This window comes from Bufo bufo, chromosome 5 (assembly GCF_905171765.1).
Source record: "Bufo bufo chromosome 5, aBufBuf1.1, whole genome shotgun sequence".
NCBI lineage: Eukaryota > Metazoa > Chordata > Amphibia > Anura > Bufonidae > Bufo > Bufo bufo.
The window spans coordinates 447,218,205-447,240,193 of NC_053393.1; the positions used below are offsets into that span (position 1 = coordinate 447,218,205).

The 21,989-nt window shown below is 44.6% G+C and overlaps 1 protein-coding gene across 3 annotated transcripts in view; it reads left to right on the top strand.

The window, feature by feature from the left end:
• Positions 1-21,989, top strand: part of OSBPL3 (oxysterol binding protein like 3) — a 254,094-nt gene that overhangs the window by 47,251 nt on the left and 184,854 nt on the right. For all 3 annotated transcript variants that reach the window (XM_040433631.1, XM_040433629.1, XM_040433633.1), the window contains exon 2: positions 4,851-4,975. The gene's annotated coding sequence lies outside the window, so the exon portion shown is untranslated. The remainder of the gene's footprint in view (positions 1-4,850; positions 4,976-21,989) is intronic.

Genomic DNA, 21,989 nt, shown 5'->3' on the forward strand with positions numbered 1-21,989 from the left:
GATGAATGTTCAGAAATGGGGATATGCAGTGTGGAAACCTATCTAGATTACAGGCATGCCTCCCTTACAACTGATTACCGCAAAACCACGGCACAGACCACCTGGGTCAAATACAAAAACCGAGGGTGCATCAAGTAGGGATGGAACATACCGATATGACGGGGGCTGCTGGCAGGGTCGAAGCGCTCCTCAACGCGCGTTTCGCGTAATTTGCTTCCTCAGGAGGAGTAACAAGACTATTACTGAAATGATCTCAGCAGGTCCTTTAATGACAGCAATGAAATGCAGTGGAAAGATTTTTTTGGGATTTAAGTTAATTTTCATGGCAAAGAAGGACTATGCAATTCATCTGATCACTCTTCATAACATTCTGGAGTATATGCAAATTGCTATTATAAAAACTTAAGTAGCAACTTTTCCAATTTCCAATATTTATTTAATTCTCAAAACTTTTGGCCACGAGTGTACACTTGCTTCCACAAGTTAAAATAAAATAAAATTGAATCACTGGAGACCCCCTACATATATACACATGCAGAACCTGCAGATTTCGGTATGGCCAACTGACTGCCAACTCTCCCCTGACAGCTGATGTTGGGGGAGACAAGGGTCAGACACTTTGAATTTCAACACCTTATCCTTTTGTTCTTCAGGGAGATGAGCCTCCACCAGAGGTGTCTGGGAGCAGTTTTCTCCACATGTCTCATTCAGAACACATAAATGCTCGGACGAGCTCAGTGTGTCTATGAAGGAGAGCTGTTGGCCAAACAGCCGGCGACTGTGGAAGGTTTATGGGCACCTTTCAGATGATGGTACCTGAAATGAAGAATAAATCTGCTTGATTGACCATGTGCACAAAGGAATAGAAGTTCTGGCTTCTGAAAATGGGTTCCTTTAAATCACTGATTTCTGCAAGAACGAAGCAGTCGAGCATATCGCTTGTCAATGTTGACAAATGCTCCAACGTCTCACTCAAGCTGATAGAGGAATTACAGGCGGAATTTCCATTGTTCTTGTCCGAGTTCTTGAATTACCCTTTTGTGCAGTTCCAGTAGAAATAGACTTTAAATGTGAAATAAATGTCATTTCAAGAGCAAGTAAATGGGTCTGAATGTGAAATGAATGCCACCGTGATCTGGACATGGCATAGTGATCATGAGCTGTGCCCTCATAGTTATAAAGCAGGCTTGGCCTTTAGATTAGGGTTATGACCGTGATGGGCAAAAGTACTACAGGCTATAGGAGCCTGTCAGACCAATCCATTAGCCTGTGTGACTTTTGAGGGGCCGCGCAGTAAATGTGCCCTAATAGATATTTAGCGAAGTTCACACATGCAGTTTTTGCAACAGTTTTATTTATTTATTTTTCCTTCAAAATTATATAAACAATTATCCTTTTATATCTGGCAGGGGGGGGGGGGCGCGCTATATACTTGTACAGTGGACGGGGTAGACCATAGTACCACTTCCTCCATGATCAAGGTGAATGACCTACAAGTAACAGCAGCAACACGTGTCTGCCACCTGTGCCGTTGTCTTTAAAGAACCTCTCGTCACCTACGAAACTCCTAAACCACCACCATAGTGTTGTGCAGCATGGTAATATGTTTGTACAAATGTCACTGTCGGCATTATGGAGAAAATAAAGCTATAAAGTAGTGTGTGCTATCTGAATAGTCGTGTGGGCAGTCTCATGCCTAGTTGTGCAATCCTTGCTTGCGATCCAGCACATGCGCAGTGTGTAGATGAGACCGAGCCCAGTACATCTTCCTTCGTTTTTCATGGATTGGATGTCTAGGAAGCTGGCTTCCAGACCGGGACCGCCTGTCTACTGCCGAGACCGGGACCACCTGTTCACAGGGAATAAGCACGACTGTGTATTTTTACTTTATGTTGAAAGTGACATTTTAGAGGGCATTTTTACAGGCCTATTACCATCCTGTACAACTTTAGGGGGCTTCAGATGTGATGTGAGGAGTTATCAGGGTCAGTCATGGGCCAGATCCAGTACTCCCATCACTTCATTATTCTGCTCTTAGAAAAGAGAAATCTGTAGCAGAGAAGTGAGAAGAGCCTTATCAGAATTGGACTCCTTTCACGCTGCATTTTCCCTGTGCATTTGCTGTATGTCCTCACATATATGTAAAATATGTTCATAGATCTGGGGCCCAAAGCAAAGTTATGTCTGAGGGCCCGTGTCACCGCTTTGCCACATTGCATGGGTAAACCCCACTCCCAGCTTAATAGTGCAGCCTGGGCACTTCTGCCACTGTTTGGAAGGTCTCTTTCCCAGGTGCCCCATACCTGCACAAGCGGTATTATCACCTGCGTTTTATCATCTGGTTTGCGTGGTGGTAAAGTCTGCCAATGTATAACTCCATTGTACCGATGAAGCCAGTAGAGTACTGAGCTCTGTCTTGGATACTATAATATAATTTTATTTTATTTTTTTACTATACAGTATATAATCAACATGGGTGCCTAATGGGTGATGAATGTAGTGTCTGTTAAACACATAGCTCTGAGTTTTCGTTTTGAAAATCCTCCTGACGGAAGCCTCATGAAGGCACTTTGTAACACCGTGTGAAAAGAGGCTTACCAGGATGCTTGATTCTGTGTGACTCTTCATTCAGGACATGTTTTGGGATTTAGGACGTTCATTTATCGAGCCGTTGGGGTGCACAAGTGGAGATGTCCCCTGCATTGCTGCACAGAAAAGTTTTATCGCTTACGATTAGCAGGCTCCCTGTTACCGGGCAAGGTTCTGAAGGGCAAAGATTAATTTCTTAACTCTAACTTTGAAATAAATGATAAGTGTAAGCAGGGGTGTTACTTCAGTTGTGAAATCATGTCATCGGTTGTACTTCTGTGCACTCTCAGGAATAAAATGAATAGGCAGAAGTGTATGGGCAATGGGTTTGTCTTCCCTGGTGCCACAGGGACCATTGTGGGTTACCAAACCGTGTGCAAAGCATTCCTAGGGGACAGTCTCTAAATTCATAAAAGATGGATTCCCTTCAGATCAGCAGATTGCTGGTCAACCGGTGGGACACCTTCTGACCTGATTGGTGGGAGATTACCCAGGCTGAATTCTGGCTCTGTCATGTACCGTCATAGAGGTGCATGAGGCCTCTACCTTTTGTAGACCCCTAATTTCATGCAGAGGAATTAGCCATCAAACACAATATGTACATTTTATTTTCTCTAGAAGCGTTGCCTTTAGACCGAGCCTGAACGGCAGAGCATGAAGACTGCTCCATAATAAGGAACCATATGGCCTGTGGAAGGGCGGTCTTTAATATTGATTGGACCCTGGGCAAGAATTGACTTGGGCCCCCTGGATCCTGCCTTCCCACACCCTAGCATGCAATCACGCCCTCCACCACAACACACACAAAAAAATCCACACACCTGGTAGAGTACAGTGAATGGCTGTAAATACTCAGTTCTGAAGACTCCAGCGGCTCAGGATCAGTGCTCTGGGCTCAGGCTGGAAGTGGGCACCCCACAGTATGCAGTATAGCATCCTATAGTATATAGCACCCCAGTATGCCGTATAGCACCCCACACTATACAGCACCCCACTATACAGTAGCTTACAGTATGTTAGCATAACAGCCCCTGTCGCCTTTTCCTGATGTAATCTTCACAATAAAAAGCTCCACAGTTAAGGCAAACTTCTCCTGCAACAACTCTCCTGGTAGAAAGAAAGGACCTTTGATTACCTCATAGCCATGTGACCAGTAATATCGCTATGTTACTGGTCACATGGTGCTGTAATCTAAGGTCCTTTTTACTTAGAGAATCACAGCTCACTCTCGCAGTTCGCTGCCTGGAGTACCCGCACGCAGGCAGGCATGGCAGCACCCCCCTGTGTTGCCTGACACCTGGGGCGTACCGCCCCCCCCCCAGGCACGCCACTCAATGTCATTGAATTTGTAGGCAGTGGCCAGTGGGGCTCAAGAGGCAGCTGCCTTGGGCCCCCCAGGAGCAACTGGGCCCGGGGCAGCTGCCCCTTTTGCCCCGCTTTAAAGATGGCTCTGGCCTGTGGGCACTTCCATACAGGCTTTGTGCTTGGGTTCAGAATAGTGCTCTAGGAGTATGCCTCAAGAGTCACAGGAGTTAGGGAAAATCTTTAGGGTACATCCTCCCGGGATGGATATGCTGAGGACTTGCTGCCGTAGATTCGCGTGCAGCAAATTCAAAGTGGTTTACGGCTCTAGCAAAGTGGATGAGATATTAGGAAATTTCATTTTCGCGTTGCGTGAAAAATCTGCTTTGGGAATTGAGTTTTAGAACTACAGCATGTCAATTTCTGCTGTGAATATTAACTGTGGATTTTACCCTTTGCAGTGCTTAGGAGGAAATTCACAATCGTATTTTTTGTGTAATTGCAGCAAAATCTGCTGCGTGAAATCCATCCCGTGTAGCTGTACCCTAAAAGTGGCAATTTGGTATTTCTAGGGGTTCATTGTAGGAAGAAAAGCCACTATAGAATATATGTGGTGCACTTATGCCATTGTTGTTCTGGCCACAAAAAGGACTCCTGGGGTGGCTGCATGATTGCGTCTATTTTATTTATTTTTTAAAAGTCCCATTCAATTTTTAGGCTAAATTTTTTTTTTTTTTTATTAACAAAAATAAATGCAGCAGAAAAGCACCAAAACCTTCACATGTAGACAAATCCCTGGGGCTGAAAATGAGGGGTGTGTGTGATTTTATTTAATAAAAAAATCTTTATAAAACCTTATAAAATTGACTGGATGATTTATAATTCTCCTCTGCTGTTAGGGCATGCCTGGATTGTGGTCTCAAAGTCCATAGTGAGAACTGTCACTTCTGTTGCTGCAGGTGGAATTGAAGTTACTGCCTTCGTGTCACAGGACTGGGACGTCACGTGAGGATTGTTGCCCCCCTCTGTGTAATGCCACCGCTGGTCTCGCTGCTGGTGACGTTGAACTACTTGTTTTCTTCTGGTAAGTTAAACTGTTAAATGACTTGAATTATTGAACAAATTCTCTGAGGTAACAAACTCGTAACTTACAATGGTTTGCAGTTTGGTTTCTCAGCTAACATTGTGCTGCTGATGCGCATATCCTGACCTCAAGTCTATTATCAAAAAATAAATCGCTGGCAATATACCGATATGGTGTTACGGTGGAATTATTGTATAATCACTGGAAGGAAACCCTAATCTAAAATGTAACTTTGATTTGGTCATTGGAAACATTACCCACCAACATAAAATATATAACCGATATATGTAGGGCTGGAAAATCTCACCAGGATAGATCTAAATGGATTGCCAGTATGTGGTCACTCACGGTTTCTGGGTGACGATAATCAGGTTCGGTCCTCCAGTTTCAGGCCCCGGCATTAATTCCAGTCTCGGGATCTCCCGATCATATGGATTGGCATGGGGAGAGAGGTCCTTGGGTAAGGGGAGGATATGTTCCCTGACAAAACCCTATTTCCCTGCCATGGCATCTATCCCTCAAATTACGTTGCTGCCCCCTGACTTATCCTGTTCCGACGCTTTTCCCCTGTTCTATTTGTTATACAGGTTCATCAGGGAACAAAATGGATATCGAGCACGATGGCTTAATTAGATGATATAGTGCAATATGGCCCAAGTCTATCGTGCCAGAACTGACTTTGAAGTCTATGTGCGCAGTAGGTCTGAGATCCCTTTTCAGCTATGACGCTTGACGTTAATGTGGGTTTATGTTAGTATGATGGTTGAAAGCTCACAATTAAAGGGTCCACCTTAGTGGCTTGTAAGTTACTTAGCGTGCTGAAGCTGTGTGGATCGGCCTCCTGGGATCTCGGTGACGTCGCGTCCTTGACCAGGTTTCAGGTCTGATCTATAGATGGGATGTCCGTTCTGCTGTGGATGGGAACAGATCTGTAGATTCAGGAATTTGCACATGTGCCAGGAAGAGGAATAGTTGTGGTCATGTCCACAGCAGAAATAATATCCAATCCATAGTGCAGACCGAAAACCTTGTAACGTTGTAGCGTGACGTTGGAAGAAACTATTTTCAGAAGAGTTCCCAGGACGCCAATCCACACAATTTCAGAATGCATAAGTATATTACAAACTTTCCCCTAAAAGTATGTTCTTTATAATTAAGGTGGCTTTCTGGGAAGCTATATGCCTTCATTTACTAAAACCCTATTTCAGTAGGGCATTGTAGCATGGCTGTTGAATGTGTCTCTTGTGGGAGTCTCTCGGCACTTTTACTGCAGTACATTTGCAAGTTTAATGTTTATTTCATCTCATATTGCAGAGAATAAAACGAATTAGCATCATTTACTGACATGGCTGATAATTATATTAGTCTTGCTTACAGGAGAATCATACATTTTGGCAGTCGATGGCTCTGGGCAAAATGCAGTCTTATATTTCATTTGTTCCCCACAAAAATATTCATTACATTGCAATATATGATCCATTTTCTTTTTAATATTGTTTGGAATAGGGTTGCATCGGGTATCGAATTATCTATACCCAATCGATACTTTTGTTCCCGGATCGATTCGATACTGGGATTTGCCATTTACCAATTCTAGGCTGCGCAGCCTAGTATCACAGAACATGGCCCGCGCTGCTGTCAGTGTGCGCTATGTTCTCTCTGCAGCTCAGGGGAGAAGGAGGGCGTCCCTCCTCCCCCACTGTGCTGTCGCCAATGGGAGAAGGAGGGGAGGTGCTGTGGCCACTGAGCCACCAATGAAGAGAACTAACCTTTTTAATACAAATATAGGCAGCGGGTGTCAGCGGCAGAATCGCATACCTGGCACCCTACCTCTATGACAAGGCGCTGCGATCCGTGGCAGTTAACCCCTCAAGTGACGCACCTGAGGGGTTAACTGCCACGGATCTCAGCGCCTCGTCATAGAGGTCGGGTGCCAGGTATGTGATTTTGCCGTTGGCACCTACCGCCTATATTTGTATTAAATGGTTTGTTATCTTTATTGGTGGCGTAGTGAGCCCAATCTCAGTATTATAAATATTGGTGCCCCCCCCCCAACCCCTCCAGTATTAAACTCATTGGTGGCAGTGGCCACAGGATCCCCCCCCTCATTGGTGGTGCAGTGGCAGTTACGATTGGAGCCCCAGCAGTGAAATCGTGGGGCTCTGATTTGGTTACCATGGCAGCCAGGACTCTTCTGAAGCCCTGGCTGCCATAGTAAGCTCCCTACTGCTGTGTGCGCAAAGCACAGGACAACAGCAATGGTTATTTAAATAAAAAGTAAAAAAGTAAAAAAAAAAAAACACCAAAACATTAAGTTTAAATCACCCCCTTTCCCAATTTTACATATAAAATATATAAACAATAAATCAATTAACATATTGCATATCGCCACGTCTGAAAAGTCCAAACTATTAAAATATCTAAAAATAACTCCTATGCGGTGAACGCCGTAACAGAAAAAAATAAAATAAAAACCCATGCGATTCACCATTTTTAGTCGCCTTGTCCCCCAAAAATAACTGTTCTATTATGGACCAGACATTCCATAAATTGCGGAATGCACGCGTCTTTTTTTGGTGTTTTTTTTATTTTTCCGCATGGTATCTAATATCGCAATACTTTTTTATGGTATTGAAATCTAATCAAATTTTTGGTATCTTGACAACCCTAGTGTATTAACACTTAGTAAAAAGCTGAGCGTAGTGTAATATTTAATGCGCACATGACGTAGGTGGTTAAATAGATTGTCTTTCTGCTGCGAGGGCTCTTCCTATGGTTAACTGAATTCCTTTTTTTTTTTTATATATATATATTATATATAATGTACATGCATTTTGTGGTCGGTCTTGTCTACAGTTTAGCTCATCACACTCGTCTTGAAAGATTTTCCTCTAAGTGGTGCATTAGCAGCGCATAAATATTGGATCGCCTGCTTACTGTTAAGATTTTGGATTTCCAAGAAAGGATTTTGAGTTTCTATGCTGCCCCGGGGGATAGTGTACTGATCGGACTCCTAGGTCAATCTGCCTCCTCTGATGAGCCATAAAAAGCAAATAGAATTATATTGATCGCTCTGAAAGTAGTGGAGCGCTCCTCTGCTGGAGATATTTGCTTTCTACCCACTTAATGTAATCTCAAGCCTAGTTATGCCAGTAAATCCTTAATTCAGGAGGCACAGGTCGGTTTGCTATATCTTGTCGGAGAGTTTTAGCGTGTGACGTGTTATCTTCACGCGGAGAAGGAAGAATTTCTTTCAAATATTTAGGTGGGTTCTCCGCAGTCTGTCATTGCCCAAGAAAAAAAAAAGTCGGATTTCATAAATGTTGCAGATGAGTAATCCGGAGCTTGAAGACTTTCTTGCATAGAATAGATGAGAGCGTCTGGGGAGCAGGGGGTGGCGGATGTACTGATTGCGCTGGGCAACACGGGCTGCTGCCACTTTGTGCAATGCAAGACTCTGCAGGCAGAAAGGTAATTAGAGCATGAAAAGCTTTCTGTCACATCCGCTAATAAACAGACTCGTTTCTGAGATATTCACTTAAAAGTTGATTGGCTGCTGCAGAAATGACATAGGAATAAGCTATGTAGATTCATTGCATTTACTGTATCTTCAGCAGAGAACTCCAGTGCCATGATATACTTTCTTAAAGGGGTTGTCCCACGAAAAATATGCTACAGTTTTCAAACCAGCACCTGGATCTAAATACTTTTGTAATTGTGTGTAATTAAAAATTTTGTATAGCCACTAACTTATTCAATAAAATGTATCTGTATAGCGCCACCTGCTGTTTGTTCTTTTTCTTATTTCTTTGTCCTGCTCGCTGAGATGGCCGCACATGCTCAGTTTCCTCCTTCAGCTGCCTTCTGAGCTGTGATAGGGAGAGCCTGGACACGCCCCCTTAGCTGCAGCAGAAAAGCTTTCAGAGCAATGAATAGGAAGATCTTTGGATCCATGTGAGATACAGGGCTTGTTCCAGCTCTGTTAGAGATATTATTGCAGTGTACATGTAGTAAAAAGAATTTAAGGTGTGTGTGTTTTTTTATTTTTATAATGTGCATTTCCCTTTCTTTTAGTGCCCTCTACTGTGCATTCTTCTGGTTCACCTCCACCTGCATTCAGTGGTGGACTAACATGCTCAATACAATAGCTCCCCTCCCCTCAGTGCTGGCGTAGCGACCGCATATGCAGGTAAAGAGGCCCAGACTATTCATTCATTCATTCATCCCTCCCTCTAAATTCATGGAAATAGTCATACCTCTCTAGATGGTGGAGAAGGAAATTGCAGTTGCATACCCTGGTGTTATTTATATCTGGTGGTGCTGTATGTGGAGGAAGGGGTTAACAAGAGCTTATTGGAATGCATTCCTGGGAAATGCAGATTCCTGATTGTCACATGGAGCTGCTGCCCACCCACAGAAAGGGAAGACCAGATCTTGAAAGGAGAACATTACACTGCAGAGTAGCATTTTTACATTGATATAGTTAAACTAATGGTGTGCATTACTCCAGGTATTTTTTTTTTTTTCTTTTCCTGAATTGTGGGATAATCCCTTTTTAGAATAAAAAAAAAAGTACAGAAAAGTCCCCCCCCCCCCCCCCCCCCCAAAAAAAATAAAATAAAAAATAAAATAAGTGTCATCTTTCTCTTGGGCTGTGTCTGGTATTGCAATGCCTTCCTGTTCAAGTAAATGGAGCTGATCCGCAATACCAGCCACAACTCATAAAGTGCATTGTTTCTGGAAAAAAACAGAGGGAGTTATTTATGAAGGGGCTTGTGACTATTTTAGATGTAAAAATATTCGCAAGTCTCCTTTTTGAATGGACGTGCAACAATATTAAGTTGCACGGCCAATGTCTATTAAATTTTGACAGCTGGGAGTAGGGCTGAAACGAATACTCGATTAAATTGAGTAATTCGATACACAAAAATCTTTTGCATCGAGCATTCGTTTGTGTCACATGACCACGGAGCGGGAGTGAAGCTCTTGCTGTTACTCCCGCTCCCTGGTCTACCGCTGGCCCGCAATGCGCTCAGAGAATGCTCCCGGAGCCCCCTCCTCCCTCATACACTGTTCTTCTTTCCTCTTGTTCTCGGTCACTTCATCACTTTCCACCGAATTAGTAGCTCCACAACCTTCCTCTCCCTTTAGTTTTTCCTTTTTGGAGTTACATTGAGATAAGAGTCTTCCCCTTCCATGCCGGTAAAGTAACCTCACGTGACTTGTACTACACTACAGTAGTGCAAGGACTGCCCTTATCCAAAATGTCCATCTTCCTTCTGAAACATCACACCGTTCGTAGCCGTTCCCTATTGGTAGAAGAATCGTCACGTGGCCTGTATTGCATCCTGCACTGGCAGATCATGGTTGTCCTGACAGCGAGCACTCTAGGATCATGCTGGCGGGGCTATAGAGCAGGTCGTTGGACTTGTGTAAGTAGTCCTCCTGCATGTATGGTTCTGTGCCCTGCTCCATCCAAGTGGTCGTCTGAGCCCTTCTGTGTCTTGTTTACCTCCATTACACCTACCTCTCCTTAGGGAGAGCTCCTTAATCAGCGTGAGGAGACTTATAGGCCATACATGCTCCTCTGGAATTCTGGTAAGAAAGGCATGCAAATAAGCTCTTAACAAGCTCTGGCAATCACCCCGAAACAGCTGTCTGCAGATGAGGTGCTGGCTTATTTAATATCCAAGTCATGTCTCGAGGCTTAGTTAAAGAGCTGAACATTGACTTATAGGATAGCTGCCTTATATCTGGTGGCATTAGAGGCAAAGCTTGTTAAGAGCTCATTTGCATCCCTTACCTACTCCTTTAGTTATCACTAACATTCCTATAGAGCCAGCAGTCTGAGTGTGGAACTACAAATGGCAGCATGTCCCGTCTGTATTAGAACATGTCAGCTTCCTGGGACTTGTAGTACTATGCACCCTGCAAGCTACAGATTAGCTGCCCAGCTACCTGGAATTCCTCCCTTGGGTCAACGCACAAAGCTGAAGGCACTAGGGGGTGGGGGGAGAGCTGAAGGCACTAGGGGGAGGGGGGAGAGCTGAAGGCACTAGGGGGTGGGGGGAGAGCTGAAGGCACTAGGGGGTGGGGGGAGAGCTGAAGGCACTAGGGGGAGGGGGGAGAGCTGAAGGCACTAGGGGGTGGGGGGAGAGCTGAAGGCACTAGGGCAGTGGTGGCGAACCTATGGCACGGGTGCCATAGGCGGCACTCGGAGCACTCTCTGTGGGCACCCGCACCCTGAAAAAAGTCTATGGTGAACCGAAATGTCTTAGATTATTCCTGCCATTCATCAGCGTAGGGCGCACTATGAACAGCACAGGCAGCACATTAAATGTAGGCAGGATATTATAGCTAAATGATAAAGTACATGGAAGATATACTAATAGACTGTGTAGTATTCAGGGTAAATTTCCGTTTTGCGATAAATAAGTGTTTTTTGGGTTGCAGTTTGGGCACTCGGTCTGTAAAAGGTTCGCCATCACTGCACTAGGGGGTGGGGGCAGAGCTGAAGGCACTAGGGGGAACAAAGGGTGTTGGGGACTGATGGCAGGGGGTCTGAGTTTTTATTAAGGAAAACAGTCTATTAATTCATTTTTTTTTCTTCTTGGATTACTCAATTAATTGTAAAAAATAATCGGTACTATACTCTATTACTAAAATAATCGTTTACTGCAGCCCTAGCTGGGAGAGACACAGGTGTGTTGGGGGCAGCGGTAAATTTACTAACATGTGCGCAAATGTTGGCTAAAAATGACACCAGCCTGGAGCTGGTGTAGTTTCTGCGGGGCGCACGGTTGCCGGTGGATTAGTCAAATTAGCCACTTGCATTAGTCAAGTCATAATTTAGGCTAATTCTCCTGCAGCGCAAGAGGAAAAAAGACTGACATGGAAATACTGGTCTTTGTAAATGTGCTCCACAAACTCTGATCTTGGAATTCCCCTTTTTGTACTCGAGATAGGTCATCATTATCTGATCGGTGGGGTCAGACACCCGGGAACCCCATCGATCAGCTGGTTGAGAAGGCCTTCTATTAGCTTTCCCTAGGCCAGTGACGACATGTTAATCAGTCACGTGGCCGAGGTGCCGCTCAACCTCATTCAAGTGAATGTGACTGAGCTGCAATACCAAGCATGGCCACCATACAAAGTATGGCGCTGTGCTTGGTAGGTTCAGAGAAGGCAGCAGCACAGGAGCGTCAGTGCCTTCTGCAAAAAGCTGATCAGCGCGAGGCCTCAGGTGTCGGACCCCCACCTGAGGATAGGTCATCAGTTATGAAATCCTGGAAAACCCTTTTAACTAAAATAGGGATTGATGGCTTTGCAAAATGCCTTCATGTGTTTAATTTTCATTGTGGTTAGCCAGTGTCATCCAAGTAGATGCCATCGACACCAGCTTATGCCAGCAACAGTCAGATGTGGGCATCATTGGTTATTGGCCCTCCACTCCATGACTTGCACATGTCTAGAATACTAGAAGGACATGTAGTGAAAGCTGCCAGTTCTCAGTTTGAGATTTTGCGCGTTGTCATGTGGCCATTTATCATTATGCATAGGGAGTAGGTCACTGCTGTCCATCCAGAGAGCCCAGGCTGTGGAGCCAAAGAGTCAGGAGTAGGTAAGTGTGCTTCTTTACAGGTCTGTTAACTTTTTATTTTTCCGTTCACCTAGCCTTATGAGGGCTTCCTTTTTATGGGACAAGTTGTGTAGTGGGAAGCAGGAAAAAAAATCAAAATGGGGTGGAATTGGGAAAAAAAATGCACTTCTGCCACAGTTTTTTATTTTGTTTGTCTTTTATGGCGTTCACTATGCAGTAAAATTGACCTATTACCTTCATTCTCCAGGTCTGTACGATTACGATACCACACTTGTATAGTTTGTTTGTGTTTTAATACTGAATTTATTTATTTTTTTTACTTTTTTCAGCACCATATCCTGACCCCTATAATTTTTTTGTAGTAGTTATGCGTACAGAGCTGGAATAAAAAATATATCCCAAAAAATAATAATAAAAATTGCATAGAATATTTTCATATTAGCTGTTAGTATGTGATAAAGATGCTTTGATGGTAGCGTCCCTTTAACTGCTGTTGAAATCCCCATTAGAATATATGGCCCCTCCTTATAATTACAGAATCGCTCAGTGGTTGGTGCAGGCGGTGTGTAATGGACCGCGTTCTCCTGTGGGCCACAGATTTAGGATGTGTTCAGTGAACCTCTTCTCAGTACGGTTTCCTAGCACTGCCGCCCCTTCCTTACTGTCTGGAGCTTATTTTTATCTTTAAGTTCAGGTCACTTATCGCTGACGTTGAGGTTAGACAGGGTACACGTAGCTACGGCTTACAGATGTCTTATGTAAGTAATGCATTTTAATGAATGTCAGTTGCACAACTTTGTTATATTTTGGGTATCTCCGCTTGCAGTCAGGGGATAAATATTGAGCGACTGAAAACCTGTCCTGACCTTGTGCTAGGCATTCGGGACATTGTCAGAGCTCTCCTCACCTGCGAGAGCAGGACTAGGTCAGGACAAATTTTCGTCCTCCGATTTTGAAAACTTAAAGGGGCTGTCCAGAATTTTAAGATTTAAGATGGCTTATCTTCAGAATAGCCCATGAGCGGCATTGCAGTCAGTTAGGCTACTTTCACACTGCCGTTTCTGGCTCCGCTTGTGAGATCCGTTTCAGGGCTCTCACAAGTGGTCCAGAATGGATCAGTTTTGCCCTAATGTATTCTGAGCAGATCCTTATCCATTCAGAATGCATCAGTTTGGTCTCCGTTGCGTTTTTTAGACAGTCACTAAAACGCAGCTTGCAGCGTTTTGGTGACCGTCTGACTATGCGGAGCCAAACTGACCCGTCCTGACTTACAATGTAAGTCAATGGGGACAGATCCGTTTTTCACTGACACAATATGGTGCAATCCGTTTTGACTTAGACTTTTTTTAAAATATATAATGCAAACGGATCCGTTATTAACAGATACAAGCATCTGCATTAATGGTGCGGATCCGTCTGTGCATATACAAAACTGATCTGCACCAAACCCGAGTGTGAAAGTAGCCTTACGTCTGATCGTTTGTACAAATGATCCCACCAACAAAATGCCAGGCTAAACTGGCCAACCAAGGCGTCAATGGGGGTCAGTTATAAAGACAAGCGTTTTTACGCCAGTGTCCCCCCCCCCCCCCCCCCTGTGCTGGTGGAGAAAACGCCTAATTTAAATTGGGTGCACTGCCATCAATCCCTGCGCAGCTGGAGTAGTTTTCAATCCACTTTTAGGTCTGTTTCCAGGCGTAATAGTCAATTTATCCCGGCCCCTATCACTCCCTCGCTACTGCCAAGTGGTGAGCATGGCGCAAAAAACGCCTGTACAACAAAAGTTTGTCATACAGGGGATTAAAAAGCATAGCATCCGTTGTAAATACCACCAAAACCCCCTTCATTTATTTTTATTTTTTTGGCTCTGTTGTCCTTGAGCAGAATGGCAAACGGTCGGACAAATTAGGCTTCCATGCCATTCACCTGTAGTTCTACCTGGCTATGTTCAGCAGAGAAAAGCCTGCAGTAGACCATCATGGATGATCTTTTGTGCTAATTTTTCCAACAATGGGCAGTCGAAATCTGCCATTACAGATGAATATTTTGTTAGTTTGTTGGCATACAAAGTACAGTATGTTAGAAGGTTGGCGAAGGTTAGCTACACCCACACTCAGAGAATTGGTGAACATATGGACAACTCTTCATCCTAGACATGGTTTGGCAACCATCTTTTTAATTATTATTATTTTGTGCTTTGCATTCATTATGAAAAATCTGCAAGTCCATCCAAAGCGGTAAGGTACGTGGACTGCTCAGATGGAAAGGCTTTGACTGGTGGGTGGGAATGTTCTGTTGAGTTGATATTGGAGACAGTATATGGCCATACTGTACACTGGAGGTAGTAGAGGTGTCCGAGCTCCCTCATGGTCGGTCCCCCCAACCTATCATACTTTTCTAATTGACCGCTTATAAAGAGGAAAACAAGTTGTGCGAAATTCCCTCACGGTGTCCTGGAAGCCAAAGTTTAGGTATTACATCATTACTTTGGAGCAATTTGTCATATGTCACATGCAGGAATAGGTAGACATCTCTCTGGTACCAAGAAGTTCCAGGAAATCGGCATTTGAGTCACTTTGCTTCCGAGTTTGTATAATATGTTGAAAAGGTGTATATATATATCAGTGTACACCAGGGCATGGATACAATTCTATGTATACTGACGGTAGTTTATTCACTTGTATAGCGCCAACGCTAAGGTGTTCCGCCGTGCTGTACGGAGATTGTCACCACTTTCCATCTCGGTTCTAAATCAACCTGTCTTTATGTATTTGGAGTGTGGAGGCTAACTGGAGTACCTGGATGGAAAACAAAAGACGCAAACATGGGCAGAACATATTGCGGCGCTTTTTAGGCCGGTCTTAGCTTCCCCCTCTGCACTGCAGGTAGATTTGTCTAATTTATGACCAGGCGTGTGCCTAGTCATACATTAGGCACATCTGTGGCAGTTCTTGCGCCTAAAAACTGTCAGCGCCTGGCTGGTGTAGTCTTTTGCTAATATTTACGCTAAATGTTAATAAATTTGCTGTGGCTGGAGTCCCGACCCCAGCACGCTCCTGACCTTCCGGCCATTCGGCTAAATATTGTTGCGTGGCTGTTTAGAAAATGGACTTGCCTAAAATAGTCGCAAGGCCCTTTTGTAAATGTGACCCATCAACTGCAGGCAGATGTAGCCCCTGTCTGGATTCGAACCGAGCGTGGCAACAGTGCTAACCACTAGAGATGAGCGAACTTCTGTTTTAAGTTCGGCGTCTAAAGTTCGGCTTCCGGTTAGCGGAGGATCCCGATATGGATTCCGAATTCCGTTGTGGTCCGTGGTAGCGGAATCAATAATGGCCATTATTGATTCCGCTACCACGGACCACAACGTAATTCGGTATCCATATCGGGATCCTCCGCTAACCGGAAGCCGAACTTTAGACGCCGAACTTAAAACAGAAGTTCGCTCATCTCTACTAACCACTGAGCCAGTATGCTGCTCAGTAGTAACTCTCACATCACATTCTGCAACCATACAACAGGGCTTTAATGAAACGTTGTTACCAACCGGTCAGTGCCAGAATTACTGCCATCTACCGGAATGTCATCGGGATGTTTTGAAAAGCTTTTCCCTGCCCGACTTTTTTTCTCTTGGGTCACCCGATCGGAGGAACTGATTGATACTGTTGCCCCAACAAACTATTTCTTAAACATAGGGTTGGGATTTGTTGGTGTTGCCTTTAGCTTTGTTGTGAATACGGTGTGAATTTGAAACTGTAATCTTCGTATATACAGTAGACCTGGAAATACTTAAATGGTGTTCTATAGCTTACATATTCATATAGGGGGTTATTTACTAATCGGAAGTAACGCCTAGGGTTGGTCCTGCTTATTCAACCAATGCCTGGATGGTGAAAATCCATTCAGCTGTGGTCGGTGAAAACAACGTTTTCTTCTATATGTAAATTAGGGTTTCAGTGCACAGAGGGGTGAGCCCTTGCCCCTCTGTGTACCTTACCCCCTTCCTCTTGACTGAACGGGCTTGGCATCGGCGTTCTTTTGCGCGGCCCTGTAGTAGCGTGCCGGCACCCTGCATCACAATTTTGGGGCATGTGCCATAAGTATCAACGAAACAAACCTAAATCGCTGAAAGTTCTGGTCCAGTCGGCAAAAAATGTATGTGACTATTAATTATGTTTCAAATGCATGACAAAGAACAAGGGAAAGGCATGACCTCTCGATACACAGAGAACACAGTGTTGTCACAGCCACAATAATCGAATACCTATTTAAGATGAGATGATACCAGTTATATCACACCAAAAAACAGAATAAGGCCTCTTTCACATGAGCGTCACGGATTAGGTCAGGGAGCGTTAAGGGAAACTCGCACCATTTTGTAAGCAAATTCAGTCAGTCTGCGATTGCGTTCAGTTTTTTTTCCCGCGCGGGCGCAATGCGTTTTGATGCGTTTTTCATGCGTGTGATAAAAAAACCCGGAAGGTTTACAAACAACATCTCTTGGCAACCATCAGTGAAAAACGCATCGCATCCGCACCTGCTTGCGGATGCAATGCGTTTTTCACTGAAGCCCCATTCACTTCTATGGGGGCAGGGCTGCGCGAAAAACGCAGAATATAGAACATGCGATTTTTCACGCAACGCAAAACTGATGTGTGAATAAAAAACGCTCATGTACACAGACCCATTGAAATAAATGGGTCGGGATTCAGTGCGGGTGCAATGCGTTCACGTCACACATCGCACCCGCGTGGAAAACTCGATCTTGTGAAAGGGGCCTAAGGGGCTTTTGCCCCGGTTCTCCCAGACTTCTGAATGGCTGATTGAATAGTAAGATTTGTCTTCAGCAGGAAATGGTCTCGTCTAGATCGCAGTTGGCTAGATGTATGCATGTAACATGTTTTATGGATGATGGCATTCTCCTTCTCGTTACAATGCTGTAGTCATAGCATTTATATCTATTTTTTTCCTATTTGCACACCCATGTAAACTGAGTAATCTAGTCTGGCCTAACCTGTACATCTGGTTTCTAGGACCTGGGATGGTCATGCTTTCAATGTGCTAAAAATTCTTTATATTCTATGGTGATGCTGGAGTTTTTATAACCGGCATGAGATTATATGGATATCTGTCAGCCGCTGTGAACGGATCTCTGGTAAGTGTGTCCTACACCCTAGGGTAGAGTTGTGGTGTGATATTATGGATGGGTTTGAATTTGAGCAAGTTTTTTAAATTATATGAGAAGGTGTAATCAATAGATCAAAAGCTTCCTGGCTGAGCTGCTCTGGCGGCCATGTTGGTCATCTGATTGAGTTATAGACATGGCGTCAGAGTCTGAGTGAACGAGTACCCTCCATTGAACTGACCACAAGGCCTAAAAATACAGGTAACTTTTCAGTAGCCACTGCATCGTCATCATCATAATCACATGCAGGATTACAATGACAGATTATATCACAGGATTCATAATTAATAGGTGATGTCACAGCTTACCTTCTCCCTCCTGACCTCGCGGAGGTTACATGGCTCCCATAGAATTCAGTGAGGTCGGCTCCTGTCCATTGTGCCTGCAGCAAATGTAGCAGGAAGTCTTGTTATCTTTTAGGCCTAGTGGTCAGTGCGAAAATTGCATGATTTGAAGATTTTTATTTTTTAATATGGTTAGGGACATGGAAACTTTTTTTTTTTTTTTTTTTTTAAACATAAGAACCTGATTTAAACAATAGGTCATTTTGTGATGACACATTCTTTTTTCAGGGAGTCTGTCACCAGGGAATTCACTGGTAAACCAGGCACAATGCCTTTTGTAGGGCTAGCTCAGCTGAAAGTCATGATACATTTCACTTCGCAATCCATTGCTTAATTTTGGAGATTTTTTATTTTTTTTAATCCATATGCAAATGAATAGTTCAAGGGTTTTCCGTTTTTTTTTTTTTTTTTACTGATGACCTATCCTGAGGATAGGTCATCAGTATGTGATCGACGGGGTCCAACACCCAGGACCCCTGCCGATCAGCTGTTCAAGAAGGCAGCAGCACTCCTGTGAGCACCACAGCCTTCTCTCAGAGCACCAAGCACAGCGCCGTACCTTGTATAGTGGCTGTGCATCATATTGCACTCGGCCCCATTCACTTGAATGAGGCTGAGCTGCTCCTAGGCCACGTGACTGATGAATGTGTTGTCACTGGCCTAAGTAAAGCTGAAAAGTCTGCAGTGCTCACAGGAGCGCCGCTGCCTCCTCAAACAGCTCATCAGCAGGGGTCCCGGGTTTCGGACCCCCACAGATTGGTTACTGGTGACCTATCCTGTGGATAGGTCATCAGTAAATAATCTTGGAAAACCCTTTTAAGTGCACAGAAGGCAGACCCAAGCCACTTTGTGCACCCTTGCCCCCCCCCCCCTGCTTCCTCTGCCAGCCCCTCCCTCCTCTCTTGATTGACAGGGCCAGGTTCCTGGATAGTCCTCTTACTTGACCCTGTCAATCAAGGGAGGGGAGGGGCTGTCAGAGGAAACGGGAGGAACAGTGATGCACAGTGTTTTTTTTTTTTTTTTTTTTTGAGGCAATGGATCGGTAAGTGACAGGCATCATTGCATTCAGTTGAGCTCGCTCTACAAGGGACTTGCGATCTTTCTAGTCTAGAAAAAAAAGTCCCTTTTTTGACTGAGCCGTGTCAGGTCTGGGACTCTGACCCTAACTTTTAGGCGTAAATATTGTCAAAAAACGTCTTCAGCCCTGCTGAACGGAGTAGTTCTAGCAGCAGGTGCGCAGGCCTCGTCATGAATTGGCCGAATCTTACGGGGGTTATCTAAGACCTGGCTAGCTCGGTAAGTGATCCCCATTAACCATGAATTTCCTGGGGGCAAACTCCCCTAAAGGCTCCATTTAGACGTCCGCAAGTGTGGTCCGCATCCATTCCGCAATTGTGCGGAACGGGTGCGCACCCGTTCATTCTCTATGGCAGGGCTTGTCAACCTGCGGCTCTCCAGCTGTTGTAAAACTTCAATTCCCACCATGCCCTGCTGAAGGCTGATAGTTGTAGACAATCTGGGCATGCTGGGAGTTGTAGTTTTGCAACAGCTGGAGAGCCGCAGCCAAACCTGCTCTATGGGGAAGGAATGGATGCGGAGAGCACACTATGTGCTCTCCGCATTTCTGGAGCGCGCCGCCGATCTTCCGGTCCGCAGCTCCACAAGAAAATGGAGCATGTCCGATAATAGGCATTTCCACGGGGGTGCCGGCCGAGTGTATTGCGGATCCGCAATGCACTACGGACGTCTGAATGGAGCCTAAGGGCTTCTGTCGTGATCTTTCATTTTTACTGGAAAGCAGCTTTGAATAGAGGGGGCTAGAAAAAGACCAGTTTGTATCTTCTGGGCTGCATTCGGCGCATTGCTCTAACTTGCCCATGGGTAACATTAGACTTTTGTGTCTGCTGTAAGGAATGCATTGGGTTTGTACAAGTGCGCACACGTTCTTACTGTTACTTCTAGTCGTGTTATCCTGCATAGTTGTTCTCCTGCAGAGCTATTGAACATTTCCAATTATAGAGACGGTGTGGCGGTTGGCGTGCTTTTCAGAAAATGATCAGGCAGTGATTTGTGTAAATGAGAAGCTATTACAATAGTATGTTAATTTCACCTCTGTAAAAGACGTTAAAAGCGTCTCAGGAGACAGCGTGGGATTCATTAGCATAGACTCTATACTATCTACTAGCCCTCATGAAGATCGTCGTTGCCGTTTTGTGGTCTGCAAACTACGGATAACGGCCTTGTGTACCCCGCAGTCCCCATTATAGAAAGGCCTATTCCTGTCCACAAATCGGACAAGAATCGGACGTGTTCTATGATTTGCGGAATGGCCACATGGATGCGGACAGCACAAGGATGACTTCTGTGTGCTATGTGGATTTTTTTGCGCACGCAATTTCAGTCAGTTTTGTCTGCGATTGCGTTGTTCAGTTTTTTTTCCACGCGAGTGCAAAGCGTTTAAAAGGACCTGCGCTGACGTCACCACATGGTAAGCGAGATGATGTCAGCACAAGTCCTTTTGCAGGTCCTTCAAGAAGAACAAAGAGGAGGATCCCGGCTGCGCGATCAAGTGGTTGAGGTGAGTAATGTTTTTAGTATTTTTTAACCCTCAATTGACATTGGACTTTGCATTCTGAATTAAAGAATGCTATTATTTTCCCTTATAACCATGTTATAATGGAAAAAAATAAGATCTACAGAACACCAAACCTGAACATCAGTGAAGTCCTGGTTGGGATCTGGGTACCACACCCAGTTTTTTTTCTCACGCGCGTGCAAAACGCATTGCACTCGCGTGGAAAAAAACTGAGCATCGGAACGCAATCGCAGACAGAACTTACATTGAATGCGCACTTGCGCGGGTTTCCCGCAATGCACCCTGAACGCGCGACTCCCGTGTGAAAGAGGCCTTAGAGTTCTGGAATGTATTGGATAACACTGACATAATGCTGTCAGTGTTATCCAATACATTCCAAGACTTCCATAAGGTAGAAGAGAGAGAGATCTGCTCCTGTTCTGTGTTTAGAGCCGCACTTGGTTTTGGCTCAAAATCACTGATGGAAATCACAGACCGAACACTGACGTGTGCATGAGGCCTTACTCTGAGTTTTAGCACCCATAGGCATACATCCTGAGGATTTGCCAACATATAGAGTACAAAAAAATCACAGAAAAAAACTAAGATAAAAACATCCTGCACGGTATGATATATAAATGTGCGGATGTCCCTGGCCATATTATTGAAGAAAATCACAGAAATAAGATAATAATGCACTTAGTAAAGTAGATGCAAGCATTATATATGGACAAAGTCCTCAATCTGATATAATATCTGAGAGACTTAGCCAATATATTATGGTCAAAACACATCTAAGCCCGCCTACCAAGCGCCAAGGTGGTCTCAGGTCAGGCGGGTCCTACGCTAAACCTACCTAAGCCATTTGGCTTCTATGTTCAGGAGCGCAGACGCCGCACTTATGGTGTGCTGCTCCTAGTCACCTCCATGTGCATGAAGCAACCAATGGGAGGAGGAGTAAGCACACCCATATGTACCACCTTAGGCTACTTTCACACTAGCGTTTGGAGCGGGTCCGTCTGATGTTTCATCAGACGGATCCGCTCCTATTATGCAGACGTTTGCATCCGTTCAGAACAGATCCGTCTGCATTATAACTTAGAAAAATTTCTAAGTGTGAAAGTAGCCTGAACGGATCCGTCCAGACTTTACATTGAAAGTCAATGGTGGACGGATCCGCTTGAAGATTGAGCCATATGGTGTCATCTTCAAGCGGATCCGTCCCCATTGACTTCCATTATAAGTCTGGACGGATCCGCACGGCCAGGCGGACACCCGAACGCTGCAAGCAGTGTTCAGGTGTCCGCTCA